The sequence below is a fragment of the Caloenas nicobarica genome, chromosome 1, assembly GCF_036013445.1.
Source record: "Caloenas nicobarica isolate bCalNic1 chromosome 1, bCalNic1.hap1, whole genome shotgun sequence".
NCBI lineage: Eukaryota > Metazoa > Chordata > Aves > Columbiformes > Columbidae > Caloenas > Caloenas nicobarica.
In genome coordinates, this window is record NC_088245.1 from 11,974,886 (window position 1) to 11,994,629 (window position 19,744).

General features: G+C 39.4%; 1 protein-coding gene across 1 annotated transcript in view; it reads left to right on the forward strand.

The window, feature by feature from the left end:
* Positions 1 to 19,744, forward strand: part of SEMA3C (semaphorin 3C) — a 124,605-nt gene that overhangs the window by 25,805 nt on the left and 79,056 nt on the right. The gene's annotated exons all lie outside the window — the stretch shown is intronic.

Genomic DNA, 19,744 nt, shown 5'->3' on the forward strand with positions numbered 1-19,744 from the left:
GACTTTTTCTCTGAACAGCCTCGTACTTAACCAACAAGGATATTCAGGCCTGAAGTTTGGTGTGAGCCTCAGGTTTGGTATAATAGTGTTTACTCAGACAAATGTCCAGCACAGGGCAACGAAGATGCTGAAGGGAGTGGAGCATCTCCCATATGAGGAAAGGCTGAGGGAGCTGGGGCTCTTTAGCTTGGAGAAGAGGAGACTGAGGGGTGACCTCATTAATGTTTATAAATATATAAAGGGTGGGTGTCACGAGGTGACAACCAACAGTAAGACAAGGGGTAATGGGTTCAAAGTGGAACTCAAGAGGCTCCACTTAAATTTGAGAAGAAACTTCTTCTCAGTGAGGGTGACGGAACACTGGAACAGGCTGCCCAGGGAGGTTGTGGAGTCTCCTTCTCTGGAGACATTCAAAACCCGCCTGGACGCCTTCCTGTGTAACCTCATCTGGGTGTTCCTGCTCCGGCAGGGGGATTGGACTAGATGATCTTTTGAGGTCCCTTCCAATCCCTGACATTCTGTGATTCTGTGATTCTGTGAAATGTCACTGGTGCCAGCACTCTTTATTACATGTAGAAATCTGCTGCCTCCTTCGCCCTTCTTGTGGCATCAAGGCATATTCTGCAGAAAGTAGCCTCCACATTTACTCATCTTCTCTGTGTGCCCTGAAAGAAGATAGTCATGGAAAGGAGATGAAAACGTAGTTCATCAGTGGAGTCCTAGAATCATAGAATGGTTTGGGAGAGAAGGGACATTAAAGTTCATCTATTTCCAACCTCCTGTCCATGGGCAGGGACACCTCCCACTAGACCACGTTGCTCACAGCCCCATCCAGCCTGACCTTGAACGCTGCCAGGGATGGGTCATCCACAACTTCTCTGGGCAGCCTCTTCCAGTGCCTCACCACCCTCAGGGTGAAGAATTTCTTCCTTGTATCTAGTCTAAATCTACCCTCTTTCAGTTTAAAGCCATTCCACCTAGTCCTATCGCTACATGCTCTTGTAAAAACTCCCTCCCCAGATTTCTTGTAGCTCCCCTTTAGGTACTGGAAGGCTGCTATAAGGTGTCCCCAGACCTTTCTCTTCTCCAGGCTGAACAACCCCAACTCTCAGCCTGTCCTCACAGCAGAGCTGTTCCATTCCTCTGATCATCTTGGTGGCCTCCTCTGGCCCCTCTCCAGCAGGTCCATGTGTGTCCTGTGCTGAGGACCCCAGAGCTGGACCAGCACTGCAGGTGGGGTCTCACCAGAGCGGAGCAGAGGGGCAGAATCACCTCCCTCAACCTCCTGGCCACACTTCTTGTGATGCAGCCCAGGATACAGTTGGCAAAATCTTGGAGTCTTTACTGCTGTTGTGCAATGTGCATGTAAAACCATCTCCTTATGCTTGTTTACTATGTAACAAAAAAAAGGTTGCACTGCTGAAGAATTTGCAGTCTTAAGAAGAAAAAGTTTAGCTGATCCATCAGTGCTTTGAGCTGAAGTTAAAAGGTGCAGAGAGAAACAAGGGCTTGGGGGAAGTGAATGGGCTTTTGTTAAAGAACAATAGAAACCAAGAAAGACTCACCATGATGCTCAGGAAAATCTTGTGTTTTCTCCAATGCTTAAGTTGTTTTGGTTTTTTTTTTTCTAGCAAATGTATTTTTGCAAAATTGGACCCAGGTAAATCAAAATAGCAAAATAAATTAGACTTACTTTTTTTTTTTTTTTTTTTTTTTTAATTGTAGATGCCTGAAGGCAGTTTTAGCTTGTATAAGTTTCAAAGGATTATAAAATCAGTTATATGGTATATGCAAAATAAGAAGAATTTCTGGTTTGTTTGTTTGCTTTCTTTATGGTTAAACTCCTGTGTGCCATGCAGCAGGCAGTTTTGAAGTGTAGAAATGTTTAGGTATGCAATAGGGAATGCTGTTTAATTTATGGTGTTTAATTAATTTGATGCTGCTGTTCTTTAAGTAGAGTAAATAAATGTAGGCTGTACCTTTCGAGCCCATTAGCTTTATCTCTTCCTTGAAGGCATGAAAAAAAAGTGAAAGAAGCATTAGAACAAGTATGAAATAAAATCCAAAATGCTTATATTTTCATTTGAGTCATTAGAATTTGTCCTTGGATTTTAAAGTAGTTTTTTGTTACCCGTTGTGAAAAGTTTTTGCATAACAGTCAGATAACCTGGAGGAGAACATTGTACATTATTAAGCATGTCAGAAGGCTCTACGTGGGAGAGCCACTGAGTAAGCTACAAAAATGGCATTAAGATCTGTAAGAAGTGTAGGAAAACAAGACTCTACTATCACTTTACAATGCGAGTTAGACGTCAGAACTGAAAATAAGACAGAGGAAATCAATCCTTCTAATCTTCAGTTGCATTTTATGTAATTTTCTAGCCTGTCTTTCTCCATTATTACTTTCCAAAATTAAATACAGAGTTTTGTGTAATAATGCTGCAGCAGCTGTAATGATCATTCTTGCCAAGGCTGGTTTGATCCCCTGCTTCTCGCACTTTACACATACCCACGTCTGAGCAGGGAATTTGATTTAACTGGGGCAGCGGATGCGGGTAAACCTCACCATCCCTGCCCGCTCCCCCCGTCCCCGTGGTTTCCCGCTGGCACCGCGCTGGGACAGGACTCCTGGCACTGCTCTGCGGTGTCACTGTCAGTGACAGACCTGAGCTCTCCTGACGTTTTGCCCAGATGGCAGAGCTCCCCGCGAGCCTGTCCCGGCTCACAGCCGTCCCTCCGTGCCCGTGGCGCGGTGCAGCCAGCCCGGCTGGAGATGCCACTGCCAGTGGGCAGCTGCGTCTCAACCACTTTATTTTTGGAAGTCTCTGAACTTCGCAGTTAGAGATATGCCAGAAGTAGTTAGGAAAAGTTCAGGAGAACTCGAGTGTTTGCTGTCTAACCCGCTGGTCTGACAGTATTAGTAAAAACTAGTTTGACAGTTTTTTACTGAGTTTCAGTGGATCAAGCTTACAGCTTTAGGTTAGTTTGATTCAGTTGCCTCATGTCCTTGTCCAGAAATGACTTCTGCACATTAGAAGCTCTCATCATTTGTTAGAAGTGATTAAAACGCATTTCTAAGTTTCTAATAAAAGAGAGCTTTTAAGAATATAATTTTTGGAGAGATTAGAGACTTGTGATAGGTCCTGGGATAACGTGGGCTGCGTGAGCATTTAGGAGTACTGGTGAGCGTGCAGGCTCTGCTCGGCAGCGGAGCAGCGAGAGGGGGCTGGAGAGGAAGAGTGGGGAGTGATGGCAGGAGGAAGACAGGAGTGGGCTCAGTTTCAGAATGAGAAGACCAGCCAGGAAAGTGCTGAGGTGAATTAAAGTTGGAAAGACTTTTTTTTTTCTTTTTCCTCCAGAAAAGGAGTAATGAAAACCTTTGGCTAGTCTGTCATGGAGTCCAATTTAGTTAGCCTCAGTGGGCCACGAATTGATTTCCAAGGAAGGAAGAACTGTGTGTCCATTAAATCATGTTGAAGATGAATAAAAATTTCTTGTAGCTTCTAGTGTTCCACCTTTTCTTTCTGTAATGCTCCTAAGTATTTCCCACGAGGGACTCATTTGCTTCTCAAGGGATTAGCATTCATATAACAGTCCAGAAATGTAATTGTCTTATGACTTGGTATTACAGAAGTATTTTGAAGAGATTTAGGGAGGGAGAGGGTTGTGAGGATTGACACAATGCCTGCTGCCTTCTCAGAACAGTTTTTTACCTTTCCTCCCATGCACTGTGGCAAATGGCTCAATGTGCGATGCTCTTCCACTGTACCCGTAGCTGCTCTGCCTCCCACCCTTGTGCCCACTCTCTAGCACAGGCTGCTGCTTTCACCGCCCTCACTTCTCTGTGCCCATGAAGAGGAAGCTCAGAAATTGTTAAATCACTAAAATCACCAAAACAGCATAATGCAATGTGTTGCTTCTGCTACTGTTGAATTCTTGTAATGAACATATCCTGGAGCAGAACTTCTATAGCATCTTGGAGTAGTGATTTGTCATCTGTATATGAACACATCCAAGATATGTGTTTTAATTATATAGCTAATATTTGGCTCTCTAAAACATAAATTACTGCAGTTTTTATTTTGCTAATTTATTCTGCTTTCCAATATAAGCAGGGCTTTGTCTAGACCAGACAAGTAGAAAGATTTGAGGGAGTCTTTGGGTAAAAATAGTTTTCAGCCTAAATATTAAAAGTATTAGTGGGCCCAGATTGGATTGCAACTTGGCCGAGCTCCTACTAGGCTAATTGCTGAACAAAAGTTGAGTATGGAAGCAAAGCAGTTTACTGTGACAATCTCCCGTGCTTCAAATCTAAATTGAGGGATGGAAAAAAAACTACTTTCCTACAGTGGTCTCATGCCAACTGCTGTTCCTATCAGGGGTCACTTTACCCATTTATCTACCCTTAATCATTAATTAAATAGAATTACTTAATAAATTCTAAATGTTCTCCTGATCATGTGATCTTTTTAGCTGGGACACAGGCTACAGCCTAGACCATGGATTTGTACCATAGAGGAAAAAGTTCTTCACATTTTCCACCTGATAGTTGTATTTTTGCTTTCTCAATTTGTATTGGATTTCAAGTCATCCAAACTGCTTTGAACCCTCTAGTGAGCACTGTTTTCACTAAGTAGTAAAACTCCAATACACTCATATCTGAGAGAACTGGAGCTTGTATCCATGGAGTCAATGCATGAGTTGACAGCTTGAATGATGAAACCTTTGCCTTTAGACTACCTTTATAAATATTATTTCCTGAGCATTCACCTAATTATTTTTAAGTTTTTATTTTCTTCATATATTTTGAGTATCTGCCGTGAATAGATCACTACTTACTTTTCAGCATAGAGCAAAATTTATGAGTGTATTCGGAGGCGGACTTATGTCTCATCAATATAGCAAAATTGGGAGGTTAGAAGAGTTTGACACAGCTCTTCTGAGTGCCTCAGTTGAAACCGCTTCGAAATGTTTAACTTTGCCATTTAATAGAATTTATTTTACATGTCCAGCCTAAAAAGTTTCAATAAGTCTGACTTGCTGTACTGCTAAACGTAGAAATTTAGATACACCAAATACTGATCTATATATACGTGGAGGTATTTTATAGAGAAAAGATGGAATCTCATTTGAAAATTGATTTCCATTATATTCCACCCCTATAGCTGTTTTGGGCTAGCCACTGTGTAGACTTTGGTGTGGGCTAAACCAGCTTGCTTTATTTTCTAACATAAAGCCCATTAAGCGTTTCACAGAAAGAATCCTACAGATTGCATGGCTGTCCGGCTGTCTGGCCACGCTCTGTACAACAGGTGTTTAATTGTGATCTGTCACATATAAACCAATAGTCCCTGGTGCTGCCTTTCAATACTTTGTTTTAGTTCAAAATCTAATAGTTTCAACTTGATAACACTATTGATTGTAACTCCAGTGCTCATGAATTTCTATCTGTGTAATAAACACAGCAGAAGACCCTGGCTGAAGTTCGTTTGGTCTAAAGAAATGCAGTTACTAAGACTGAATTATTATTTTTAAAAATGTAATAATTAAAAAAAAATACCAAGGCTCACACCTACTTTTTCTATCTTTTCCCTTTTAGCCATCAACATGTTTTACTCAGCAGGTCTAACAAACAGCCATATGCTCTCTAGTCTCAAGGGAAGTAGTTCCAGCTTGAAAATCAATATGTCACTGCCAGGCTGTGGTAATGGATGCTTACAGCAGCAGGTTTTTGTAAGCTAATGGTACACCGTGCAACAGCAGCTCATTTAGATGAAAGAGTTGCCTAGTCTCATTCAAATGTTTGGGGCAGCCAAAGATGAATGTTTGTAAAAGTTCATCAAAATGGTAATCAGTTCAGTGAAGAGCAGGCTGTCTATAGCAGCTACTTCCCAACCAAGGAATGCGTTCAGTACACTAGTCTGAGCTTTTTTTTTCCGCAAGATGTTTTCATATTTGTGGAGTAGACTGGCACTACCCTATGAGCTGACATGAACCAGCATAGCTTGAACTGGGTTTTTTTCTTGCACATGCATCAACCCCTCTGGACTTGGATAAGCTGGAAGAAATCTGTAGAAAACCAAAGTTGTAAACATATGTGTGAAATTTGGGTAGATTTTTACAAAAATGCCCACAAATCATCAAGACCTGGATTTCTGTATGCTTTGAAAAGAGAAGGCCTAAGTGAACGGCATAAAATAAAGGGGATTTTTAAAAGAATCCTACCTTGATATTTATTGTGGTTTGTTGTGGGGAGCAATGATGACATATCATATGGATCGAAATCTGTTGAAACAAACTATTTTTTTATGCTTTGTGCCATTGGAAAGGCATTCACAGCACTGCTGGTGACATCCTGCTTGCTCACAGTGTCATTTCTTTCTGTTGCTTGGGACAACCATAATATATTTTTTGATCTGAAGTATGTGTTCTTGTTAGCAAGGACAAGAGCAGGCTTTTGGCTAGAAAATACACATTCATCAAGTCAAGCAGGATTTCCGTCCTCTAATCATGACTGGTGACCAACAAGATATCCAGAGTTCCAGGTTAAGCTGGCATCTGTGTAGATTCTCCCTTAGCATGTAGTACATACCCTCGGTTACAGAACCTACTTCTCATTTCTGTCAATACCCTGTCAAAATAAGTTGCCTCTCTAGATTTGCTTCCGTCTGTTGTGACAAGAGGTCTTGAGACAGTCCTTTCCCGTCCTTTTCCATTATTTAGGACAAAATGATGTCTGAATATTTAGGTTTTGTTTGAGTTCAGCTCTAGAAATGAGTGATATTGCATGCAGGAGAAAGCCATCATTCCTCATTGTGTTTGTTTAACTCTAATGTGCATCGCTTGTGGGGGTTTGTTTAAAAAGTGCTGAAACACATAGCCAATGTATATCTTAATCTCCTGTTCAGACATGGTTTTCTTAGTTTAAATAACTAGTTAAAAAGAGCTATTTAAACAACCGTTTATAACTTGTGAGAGCCAAAGCTTGCCTTGTTGAGCTTTTAATATGTAACTAAGCTGTGTTTTGGTGATGTATGCGTAACTCTTTCTGTTTGTTTATTTCAAATTCTTCCAGCAGCTTGTTTTACATATATTTATAACTGAAGTTTCCTTGAAAGGACGTGTGGCCTCTTGTTTGCAAATTTACAGGGAGCATCAAAGGACATTATAAATACACTGAAAATTTCCTCTAGCAAGAAACAAAACCACCAGGTTATTTGTGCACTACGTATGTTTATAGCCTACTTCAAAGGTTGTGGTTACCTTAGCTCTGAGCCATGGAATCTCTTGCAAGGTATGAGTAGGTCAAGAACTCCTACACACACACATCAGCCTGCACGACTAAGCCTCGTGTTGTCACAATTCAGTGTACTAACTTGTGTGTTGTCTGTTGTCCTAACAGTGATCTGAAGCATTCATAACCCTGTGAAATGCAGAGAAACACCCGCTTTTGGCATCTTTTTAAAGTCTGATCCACTGTCTGCTGAAGTCAGCTGAAAGATTCCCATGACCTAAATGTTGCTGCAGAGGCTCTCTTCTCAGAGGGAGCCCGTCGGCATTTTCTGATAGGTTTTCGGGTTGGATAAAAAGTGAAAAACTGACAAACTATATTATCAAAGATCAGAAAGCATAAGAGCTTGTGAAATGTGAGGCCTTTTGGTATATTAGGTCAGCTATTCACAGAGCTCCCCCTTCGCATCAGCCTGGAAATAGAACTGATGAGTGAGCACGGGTGAGAATTAGACTAATTACAAAACTCTTCCAAAACCCAGCCATGTGAAGTGAGCATTACTGAAGGATCACGTCAGTCACTAAAAGGCTAGAAAATAGACAGCCTAAATTTAACTCAGCTGCTTTGTGATCATGTATTGTGAAATTATCATGCCATTTTTTATAGGCTATCTCCATCTTTTGGATTAATCAGGACCTGAGATTTGATTCCCATTTGTGGATCTCTACTGTCATTTATTTGCAGCAGGTACAAAGTGGAAGAGGAAAAATTCGACTCAACATTTCTGAAGGAATTTGATTGTCTTCTTGTCTGTTCCACAGTTTTCATTGGCATTGCCAGACCAGTCCATTAAGTACTGTTTTCAGCTGGTCACAAAGTGCTTTCAGCAGGGATGAGGTTCCTGTTTGATTGCAGAAGTGGCAAATATTTGAAGTTGTGGCTTGATAATACGCAACATGCAACTGGAAATACAGAGTGCTATGTAATATTAAAGTCGAAAAAGAAATATATCTTGGTGTATTCAGTTGCATGCCCCAATTTTTCTTAAATTAAATTCTCCATCTATAAGTTAATAGACATGTTATAATAGTAATTTAGTTAACGTTTCTAAAGGCACTCAGATACTACATAAAGTAGCCTTGAAAAACCCAGAGGAATTAAAAATATTGCCTTCAAAAGAGACGGAATAGTTCCTATCACCGAGGAATGAAGATTAAAAAATATTTAATTACTTCAAGGTTATTCAATATTCCATGCACTGAACGAGTTAATTGGAGTGCTAAGAAAAAATGTGCTGATGCAATTAAGAAACATGTTATAATTAATAATATAATTCACAATAACATAGAGGTCAAATTATATTTTATTCAGGCAGTTTCCATCTTCTGAGTGCTTAAATTTGCAGTGTTAGTTTTCTTTCAAAGTAACGCTGAATGAATGAATAAAAAACTTTGCAACAGTGTTTTGTAAAGCAGAGTGCCTCCGCCCTCTTCTGCTGAAATTCTACGATCATCCTAATGCTTATTAAAATCATAAGCCATATTTGATTTTTGAGGTCATTCAATCCTCTGCCACTTAATTGGAAAAAGCAGTAGGATGACTCTTGTTGACCAAACCTAGAGAAGTCACTTGTGACAATAGGCCAGCCTCCCTCCTGGTGTTACCCATTGTATTTGTTTGAAGGGGTTACTTCCATTGCCTGCCTGACCTCCCGTTGGAAGGGCAGAAAGAGCGTAAGACTGAGGCTGTGGAAGGGTTGATGTGAGCCAAGTTCCTTTCTCGTTGGTCTGGCATCTTGGCCTGACATGCAGCAGTAGGTTCAGGCTGGAATGTGTCTGCTGTGTGTCTCTGCTGGGCACAGGCAAAGTGTCATTTCTCAAAGGTGCGCATTTTGGGCACACATGAGTGCTTTTTCCACAAAAGAGAAGAGAATACTTCCTTGTGAAATTTCAGAACAGTAATTGAAAGGGTACTCAAACATTTTATATGACAAGTTATTGGCATTAACATTGTCAAGATGATATGTTATCCATAGCCTCCTTTTTCAGAAGAGCAGAAATGTGGAGCTGAAAATTTCCAGGGTTTCAGCCCAAGGCAAACAGGCAAAATGGAAAAAATTAGCCCAAAGAATTTTAGTTAAGAAACTGAAAACGAAAGTGTTGAGAAGCTTTTATAAAGTCTACAGACCGTATAAGACTGACTGAATGTTCATTTTTGGCTACACAGCTAATTAACCATGTAATTTAGGAAAACCCTACAAATAAACTGACCAAGACTGAAAATGATTGCTAGTATTAGAGATCATTGCAGTCTTCTTGTGTTGCAGTGCTTTTAAACAAACTGAATTAGAAGTTTTTGTAGTGATACAAAACTATTTTGAACTGTGTGTTTTAACAATAAATCCACTAAAACCTAACTTTGGTTAAGAAACAGTTTGTTAATTGATGAGTCAGTGAAGAATGGAGGAACTGCTCTTATTCAAAAGTGTTACTTTACAGCAGATTGACAATTTGCTTTAAGCCTGATTCTGAATTATGCAAGTACTGTGAAGATTTTTTTACCCTGCAGGTCTTGATATGAGTAAGAAATGCAAAAGAAAAGTACAAATCTGTAGCTGACTGAAAAGTGAGCAAATAAACATATTGTTTTTACAAGTTTAACAGTTTATTTCAGTGGGGAGGAAGAGAAAAACACTGATCATAATACAAAAAAACCAAGTTAAAAGATATTTGGACCAGCTAGATATTTTCAAGTGTGAGAGACTGATTAAGTTTATCCTAGAAAAAGTTAAGGAAAGCATATGGAATCCTTCAATTCCAAGGCTATGCTTGTAATAGTAAATATGACTTTCTAGGAACTTTCCTGGGTACTGTAGTTCCAAGGCTACATTTGTAATAGTAAATGTGACTTTCTAGGAGCTTTCCTGAGTGCTGATGGGGCACGAAACAGCCCAGATTGCCAACAAAAGTTACCTTTTCCTCCAAAATAGATCATCTGCATCTAAAGCATTTGCTGGGAATCATATGTGGCTATTTCTGTACTGTACCCAACCTCAATATTTCGTTGCAAAAGTGCTACCTGGCACCAGCCCAAACAATACCAGAATCCTATTATCACAGTTTAACACTATAGACTTGGGTCTTCTTTTCTAATCACATAATAGGAGACTCTTTCTCACTTGCTAAGTGCAGCATTAGTGAGTCTTTTCAACAGTCCTTGGAGGATGGTAATGTCCAAGTGGATCAGAGCATGGTGCATCAGCAAAGATGAGGCTGCTCTTTGCAAAGACTCAAACAGAGGGTTTAAAAAGGTACAGACCTGTCAATAATAATGGAAGCAAAAACCTCCGAAATTAACCAAAATGCTGTAACCGCCAGTTTAAGTGCATTGGAAGGATAAGGAGGTGAATAGAATCAAACAAAGGAGATTTAGAAGGACTAAAGTAGATTTTAGTCTGATCCAAATTCCTTCTTTGATAGAGTGTCTGCTTTTATGGATGTGAGGAAGTTAATCTGTTACAGTTCGACTTAACATTGCCCCATTTAAAATTCATAAAAGCAAACTACGGAATTAAGGTCTATATTAATTTAATATATGCTTAGTGGGTGGAAAATAATTTAAGAACACTGTTTTGCTGTCAAACTGGAAAGACTTCTCTAGAGTGATTGCAAAAGTATCTGTCTGGAATCTATTTCTATTACACATTTCAGCAGAAGCTTGGATGATGGAATAGGATTTCCACATTTGAACATGACACCAAGCTGAGAGGAGCTTCAAGATTTTTGTTGGATAAGGTCAGAGCTCAAAATAATGTCACCAAATTGAAAAATGGGCTTAAATCAATAAATTGAAATTCAGTAAGGAGAACTGCAAAGTCTGTGTGTGCAATTAGGGAGAAGAAATTAAATGGTGGAATAAAAAATGGAAGAAAATTGGGCAGCAACACCACGTAACTGGAGTTAGGTTTACTACCTTGCAGACTAAGTAATAACATAATGTGTCAGATAAATTCATGGGAACGTACATTTCAGGCATAGGGTGCAATTATTCTACTGCACAGTGATGAGTGCTCTTTTGGTCACCGCACTTAGCAAAGATGTAGGCAAAGCAAAGGGAGCCTGGAGGATAGCAAGAGGACTGATAAGGGGTATAAAAGATACGACCTGCAAGGAAAGCTTGAAATAACTGGGTTTGTTTAGTCTGGAAAGGAGAAGACTCATAGTGTGGGAGAAGGGAACTTGATAACAGTCTTCAGCACTGTTATAGCCATTGGGGTTATCGGTTATTCCCCACATCCATGGGGGACAAGGCAGGGAGACACTGACTTAATTTGTAGTAGGGATTCATAGGAGAAACTTTAACTGTGCAGACCGAAACAGGTTGTGCTGGAAGAATGGGAGTGATGGTCCCCAGAGAATTACACATTTATCAGAAAAAAACATTGTAAGCCTATCTACATGTATTGATCCTTCTTCAATTTAGCAGGGTGGGATAACATTGCGATCCTTATAAAATCTGCTTCTCCATTTTGATTTGGTCCATTACATTAGCTTCCATGTGAGTGGTATAATAAATAAAACATGCATTTCTTGCCTTTGCTGGTATATAAATTAGTCAAGTAATTGGCAGCAATCCATAACATAATAAAAACTTATTTCTCCAGTAGTTTTGTAGTTTTGTTGATGTTTGATGCTGATCAATTATATATTTTTCATATATTGGAAATAATACAGATATATTCTATATATTTCTGTGTATTCCATATACTTCCATTATATATGTGTTATAAAAGTTATCTCATTTTCATGATCTCTCCATCACAGTATATGCTGGGGCTGTATGGGCCAGTTATTAAAAAGTGAAATGTATAGAAGTGAGCATCTACACAAACTTACAAATTAAACCTTTCCTCAAAAAGTGTACTAGTGGTCATAATTTTTGGCTCAAATATGATCCCTTTCCACAGTGAAAATGAGCAAATCTAAACCTGCTATCTCAAATCCATAAAATCATACAATGTTTTGCCACTAGCTTCAGTGGAAATAAGACAGAGATTTTTAATGAGCTAGCAATTGCTCCAGAATTCACTTTTCAGTTGCTTTTGCAAAACTGCTAATTTCCTGATACGGGTCTGGGATGACTGCCATCTATGAGTGATGCCACGGTTTGTGCTGTGGTGCGTAGCATTATAAGCCTGGCATTTCCCACATTTTTCATTCAGCTTTCATAATTTTTTCCCTTCTTTTTTTTCCATATCATACCGTGCTGAGTTGAGTTTCCTGTACTGAAGATGTCTATTAACATTTCTTGAATCCCTCTAGAGAGGTCCCATGTTCTTACCCTGACTTTAACTGAGCCAGAAATTTAAACAGAGCAGTACAATATGCCCAAAGAAAATACAACTTGAGCTATTGGAATGAATCATATATAGCAGAAAGGAAAAATGTAATTTTTGTGACTGCCAGTAAGTTTTGCCATGGCAATTCTATTAGTTTCATGGTTTTGTAACTTGATTTTGTGCATTAGAGCACCATTGTGATCTCAAGTGTTTGCTCACCTTTAATCGCTGCTTCTTGAGTGGCTTTGGTCATCAATATTAAATGAACACCAATATGGAACTCCTGCACGTGCATCTATAAAAATGCACCAGTTCACCTTTGACACTGGAAGTGAGGCATAGTGTAGAGCAGAGTCCAGACTTGGGAGCTCTCTGCACATCTTAGGCACAGGCTTCGAGTGCGGGGGCAGCAGACACCAGCACCCCGAGGGAAAAGGAAGAAAGCAAAGGCGATAGTGAGGATGCAGCAGCAGGGCATTAAGAGTGAATAAAGATGCAGTGACACAGGGCAGGAGACGAAAAGAGAGCAGCATATTTAAAGACCAGTTGCTAAAAGGTTAAAAAGCAACGTACTAAAGGAAGAAATAGAAATTTTGCATCCTGGCTTAAGCTGAAGTTGGTGAAATCCCACATATTCTACCATCCTTCCTAAACTGAGTAAGGTTGTCAGATTTTGGATCCTACCCAGTGTAGTTTCAGTATTTTGCAAACGAGTAAATATGTAGCCTCACTTTGCTTCATGTTGAAGCTCCTCTGCAACGTGTACAATAAATTAAGCAGATTGAACACATTTTTGTTCTGGGAAGTGCAAAGAGAAATAGCTTAATTTTGTGTTAGTTATCCCTTTCAACCTTAAATGTGGTTGTTGCAACAGCTAGTTAGAACTACACCAGAAGACTCTTCTACTGCCTATATAGTCTTTACATGTGAAAGTAAGTTTTTGCTTCCTTGTACTAGGTCCTCAAACAGACAAACAAGAAACCAAATTCTGAAAAACAAAATCCAGGAAAGTAAGTCTTTTTTATTATAATAGCTGTAGAGGCATTTTGGTAGTATCTCAAAGGGCTTAACCACTGCAAAAAGTCAGTAATAACTATAAGCAATGTTACTATGCAACAATTTTCTCGAATAGGCTGTAATATTTACCATTTTGAAATCAAACTACATATTTGCATCAAACTTATGGACATAAAATATAGAAACTAGTTACTTGATTCAGTGAATTTGTCTTGAAAGGGCATATAAGTTACCAACTGCTGAATATGACTTCATCATGTCTGCAAAGTGTCTAAGTGACCTCCCTGCCAAGAACTGAGCCAACCTAGATATGCTTAGATTCAAAGATAAGTAGTAGAAGTGGTGTTTATCCAATCTAATTCACATACACACAACATTTCTGTGAAAGGAAGTGTTACTGCACCTATATGTGACTTTTTGGGTCATGATTGGTCTAATTAGTGGTATCCCTGCAGAGGTGCAGAGGAGTGAATAAATAATTCATGACGTTGATTTTGAAAGAACAAGACATGTTGAGCGCCCATCCCTCATTGAGCAATGATAGTTTTTTTCAAGGAGAGACAGGAAGGATGTGAGAGCTTCTGGCTGAGGTCAGGACTTGGTCTCTTGATGGTTTGTTGTTGGGTTTTATTTTTTATTTGAGGTTCAGCATGAATGTTTTACTTGGACTGACCCCTCTGTGCTGCCATGCCTGAGGTAAGCACAGCAGAACTGGAAGGGAGACGTATTTGTCATGTTGGATTGATGTGATTCATTATGCTGATAAAGAATAATAAAGGCCACAGGGAACTAATAATAGTTGGACAGCAGAAGTGTAAGGTAACTGTTGTGTCTGGTTAAAACATCAGTGAGTTAAAAACACTACCGGATCTGCAGACTGGGGAGGCATCCCCAATGTAAGCTCTAAATGCATTTATTATTTTTTCCATCAATCACATCTTTGTGAAGGTCAACCTTTCCCTCACACGTATGCCAAATCCACTTGCCTGTTTGCATTTCTTATCAGCTACTCCCACAAGGAATGATGAATACTTAATGTGCTGAATGTATACAGTATCTACCTTCTGGTAGGATTCCAGCTGTAAAATTACTTAATATTTCCATGATTGAATATTAGGGACCTAGGGGGAACATATTTATATGCTATAGCTACTCTAAAAGCCTTAGTTCTAATAACATTATGAGTCTTACATACAGTTTGGTTGCAGGATGTGTCCCTGGAACTGAAAATTGACTGCACCTTTAAAAAGCACTGAAATACAGGGAAGCTCCGAACTAAGTTTGCAATTCTGAATGTAGGTGCTAGACTGAAATTATCCATATGGAGGAAAAGGGAGAAAGTATAATCCAGAGGTTGCCATGTTGAGAATGCTCAGCTATTTAAGCAGCATCATTTTTGAAATCTCAGCTATCTCCTGTGCTCCAGAGAAACACCAGGTTTTCCCGTCAATAGTTAAAGATTTCTAGATTATATCAGAAATGATCGTTGCACCAGAAATGCAACAGGGTACTGCCTTGCACTTTCAGGTTGGTTAATGCTTTTACAAACAGCATAAGCATCAAAACATAATGACCTACCACACACTATATTCTTAGGAATAGGAGAGGAGATGTCTTCTATCTTATTGAGTTTTAAGTGCAGAGATACGTGCAAAAAGTCTATCAACATATTATGTAAAATATCAACATAATATTTTGGAAGAGAAAATTACTTAGCAGTAATGCAGGATGTGGAAAGAGATGTTAGAACAGGCATGTACTGACACAGAGCTGATCTTCTAGTTCTGCAAGTATTTGAAGATGATTTACTGGATGGCAACAATGGCCTTAAGGAGTCATAATGGTTTTAATTATAGTGGGTTTGAATCAAATATGTCTTCAACATTTGTGCATGTAACTGTTCTGTTCTATAGCTATAAGAGGAAATCTTCCTAAGATACAGCTGTGACTACAGATCCACTCCTGCTCTGCCAGATTGATCCCTCTGCTGTCTACATGACTTGATGTAGGTCTGCAACCGTACAGAATGCTTGCCATACCATTTAACAAAAAATCGTCCCTTTATAAAACAATGCATGGTGTTTGACTTGCAATTGAAAATGTGGGTATCTGTGAGGTACGTAACCCCCACCTGCTGAGACAATAAAATCTTTGATGACCCAGTGTCTCAGTAGACTGGAGCAGGGGGAGAAGTCTTTGCTACACTTGAAAGACTATGGTTTTCTTCACAGCCTGCTGGTTTGGATTAGAATCAGAGATGAGTTTCCAAGTCAGCATGTACAGCACCCTGCCAGAGAGTTGTTCTTGGAGCTGCTGCTGCTTTGTAAAATGCGGAGGAAAAAAAAAAAAAAGGAATGGCTCCTGGCAGCTTTTCACTCCTGCATTTAGGATATTGTAGAGACAACAACCAATTCTGTCTGGACTTTGCTGCAGCAAATGCTGAGTGGGCAGTGCGGTTTCTCACTCTTGGTAGATTTTGTTGTTAGCACAGCAGTGTTAGAAAAGAAAGGAGAGCTTCACTGAGGCTAGCAGCACTAGCAGCATGCATTTAATATGTGAATGAAGCAATAGTTCTAGCTTTTATGAAAAACATAGTGGAAAGTCTATTATGTATCTTATGATTTCATATTTACCCTCAAAAGCAAAACACAGTTTGGAAAATATAAAATGTATTTTCCCCCAAGTAAGTGAAAATTTCCAGTTTCTGTAGAGAAGGGTGAACAAAACCATTACATTTACAGGGATTTATCCAGCCTACCCTACAAAAGTATGTGAAGAATTTCAACACAGTGGTTGTTTGTGAGCTACTCAGACCTGTTCTGCTGACTCAAAAACTTGAGAGGTAGCAAAAATAACAATATTTGGCATTTTAATAATGTTTTTAGAGAACGAAACATCGAAAGCTTTGCAGGGGACATTATCCAGTAGGTAGACTGAAGCACTAAGAAGGCATCTCAATTGTCCAAATTCAAGAGAGCCTACTTTACTCTAGACACAGGAACAAGCATGATACAGCATCCCCACTGCTCCTCTGAATGTGTTACACACCCTTATCAAGGTTTTAATGTTTAAGGAAGAAAAATTACATTTCTGCCAGCTTTGCCAGGTTATGTTTTGGGAAAAGGCTGACCAAGCAGCTGTGGTGCCTCCTGGAGATGGAGGTTCACCTCCCTTCTGCTGACAGCTTTGCTGTGGTGCTTTGAGCACATACCTTAGTCCTCTGTCTGTGATTTCCCATCGGCAGATCAGAATTGATGCAACATCACAGCTGCACTATGAGAATAAAGACACTTAAAAATTTGACAGGTATTGTGGTAGCTATAGGCACGTAAACCAAACAAGAACAGCATTTATTACTGTGTGTGCCTGGGACTCAGTCTGAGTCGCCTCAATGGGGATTTGGTAACACAGTCTGGGTCAGCGCAGTCCACAGAGAGTTCATAATCAAGACTTAATTTCCATTATTTACTTTCATCTCAAGGTGTATCTGGTTCTGCTTTACATAAACATCTAAAGGGAATTCCACCTCCTAAACCTTCGGTTTGCTTATCACTAATCACGTGAGTTCTGGTATACTCATGCGTAAGTCGTTAAGAGCTGCACAGAGTGTATTGGAAAAGAGGGAAAATTTATAGTTTATTTAATTAGTATTTCATATAATCCTGCAAAAATAGCATGTGGAGAAAGCATTCTAAAAATTATGAATTGCAGAGCAACTGTTTTGATACTGTCTCTGCATTCCTTAATGAAAAGGAAAAGCATAAAAAGACATTACTCATCCAGCTTCTTTACTAGCTGCACTCTTTATGATTTCTGCGTCCCCAGTTTGTAGCCTTAAATGGAATTACTGTGTTTGCTAATTGTAAACTAAGTACATGATAAAACAAAGTTCCTTTTCTGTATTTGGCATTGCTTCCTATCTTATTTTATGAATTTTGGCAGAGACTAGAGGGCCATACATATTTGCAAAATACAGTGTACTGTATGCCTGTATTATGAAATGACACTATCTTTTTTACTGAAAGTACTAGAGGGTGGGGCTCTCAGAAGCAATTATGGCCTGACAGGATAAATATTACTGAAAGTGAGTTCTATTGCTAAACCTTTTAAATGGAAAATTCCTCTCATACTTTTCATGTTACAGAAATGAAATCTGTAAAATTTATTCCAATCAGCAGACGTGCAATGTGAATCCCAAAGAAAACAAGATCATAGAAATGTAAAACTATAAACACAGCGAAAGGGGTACTTTAGCATCTTGCTGCTTACAGCAAACATTTTTTTCTTGCAAGCAGCAGAAAGAAAAACAGTGGCCTTGTTAATGTCAGCTAACAGTGCTCTTTGAAGTCCTTGGAGGTGCTACCAATTTCCTTAATAGGCAAAGCGATAAACAAAATGAAATCCAATTCAATAATAATAAGAAAGCGGATGTTCTAGAAAACAAAAACCTTTTTCTTGCTCAGCTGGGTGAGCTATGGGAATGTTCTCTCCTGCATTTTGAGTGAGATCTGTTTTGTCCCAGAATTAACTGTACTCCATGGGCCAAAGCCAGAGGTGCCTGCTGGCAGCTACCTGGACAGAAGGACCCGCTGGTTTCCTTGCTCAGAGGTCCATGATACGTCCCTGTGTCATGTGGGGGCCTTAAAGGAGGATATACTTAGAGGACAGACGTGATTTGTTTATAAGAACAAATTATCCTGGCAGAGAGTGTCAGAAGCCTTACAGCGGAGGCTGCCAGATCTTTTAGTATCTTGTTAGATTTCATCTTCTGTCTAGTGGGTTGGAGTGCCTTCTTCTGTGTCGTGGTGTGAACACCATTCTCTTCAGGCCTCATTGTTATAGCTGTAGAAAGGCTTTTGCTATTGAAACATTGGATTTTTTTGACTTGGCTAACTAACCTGGTAATGAAGCTTTTTGTGCCATATGCATCATGTCAGCAAAGTAATCTTCAGATTAGACAGCAGCTGGGCATGGTTTTTCCTGACAGATGGTATCCTGTCATCTCTTTAGCAGCTGTTTGGACGTGGCTGCATGTCAACGCCACCATGATATAATCATTGTAGCCCTGTGAAGCAAGCCCAGTGTGACCTGTAAGACACTTGGCATCATGGTGTCGGTGGCATATTTTGCAAGAATATTTTGAAGAAAGGGTACGGAAACAAGAAATCTGAGCACGTGTCACATATGTCCTTCCTTTGCACTTTTTTATGGGGAGCAACAAATGTGTCCAAGCATTTTAACAGTAAGTCTTTGCTGGTTGCAAACCTAAATTTTGGATTTAGAAAGCTATATAGAGTTACTATGAAACCATGCCAGTTTTGCAGTAATGTTACATTGTTATGGATTCTTTCCACCGATGTTGAAGATATAGTCCTTTATATTTAGCATTTAATGAAAACTCTAGGCCTCGTCAACTAGCAAATGTAAAAATCACTGAGAGAATATTAGTGTAAATGGTGGAAAACTGCTTTGAGAACATACTTAAATCTTTTCTTTCACTCGATGTATGTGGTCCTGGGAATTCGGACTCAAGATGGGAGTACAGGAGTTAACAAAAGTCAAAACCCTGAAGAAAACTAGCAACAGAAAAGTTTCCATGTTGGAATTTAAATGTTTAACCTGGCTGGTATATTGAGATTCTTTACATTTTTAGACTCTTGTATTGTAAATTATAAGCCTTAGCCATGTGTTTTACATCTGAAAGCTCGGTTGCCTTCACTGTTTAATGTGCCCTCAAAGATGTCCTTTTTTTTTTTTTTCCCCATGTATGCATCTTCCACTTAATCCCACTATGTACTTTTTCTCTGCCTGTGGTTGAAGTACCGAGTGTAACATTAACAGATGTGACACAGACTCTCATATGTCTTAGTGGATGACCCTACAGAAAACTTGGTTGGCAGCCTTTTTGAGTCGTGTGCGTCTGTGTTTATATATACACACATACATATATTTGCATCCAAGCCACTTTGGCCACTAGCTCAGAGTTCAAAGAATCTGCAGTGTGAGTGCTAATTTTGTCCAGATGTAAGTTGTTTTGGTCAAACCGAGTTGTACGTAGGACCTCACCACAGGAATCTCATTTCCGATGCCTCCTTCCTTGACCTTTTCTGTGTAGTTAATTAGCAAGTATTGTGACTATCAGTGAGGACTGGCAGGTG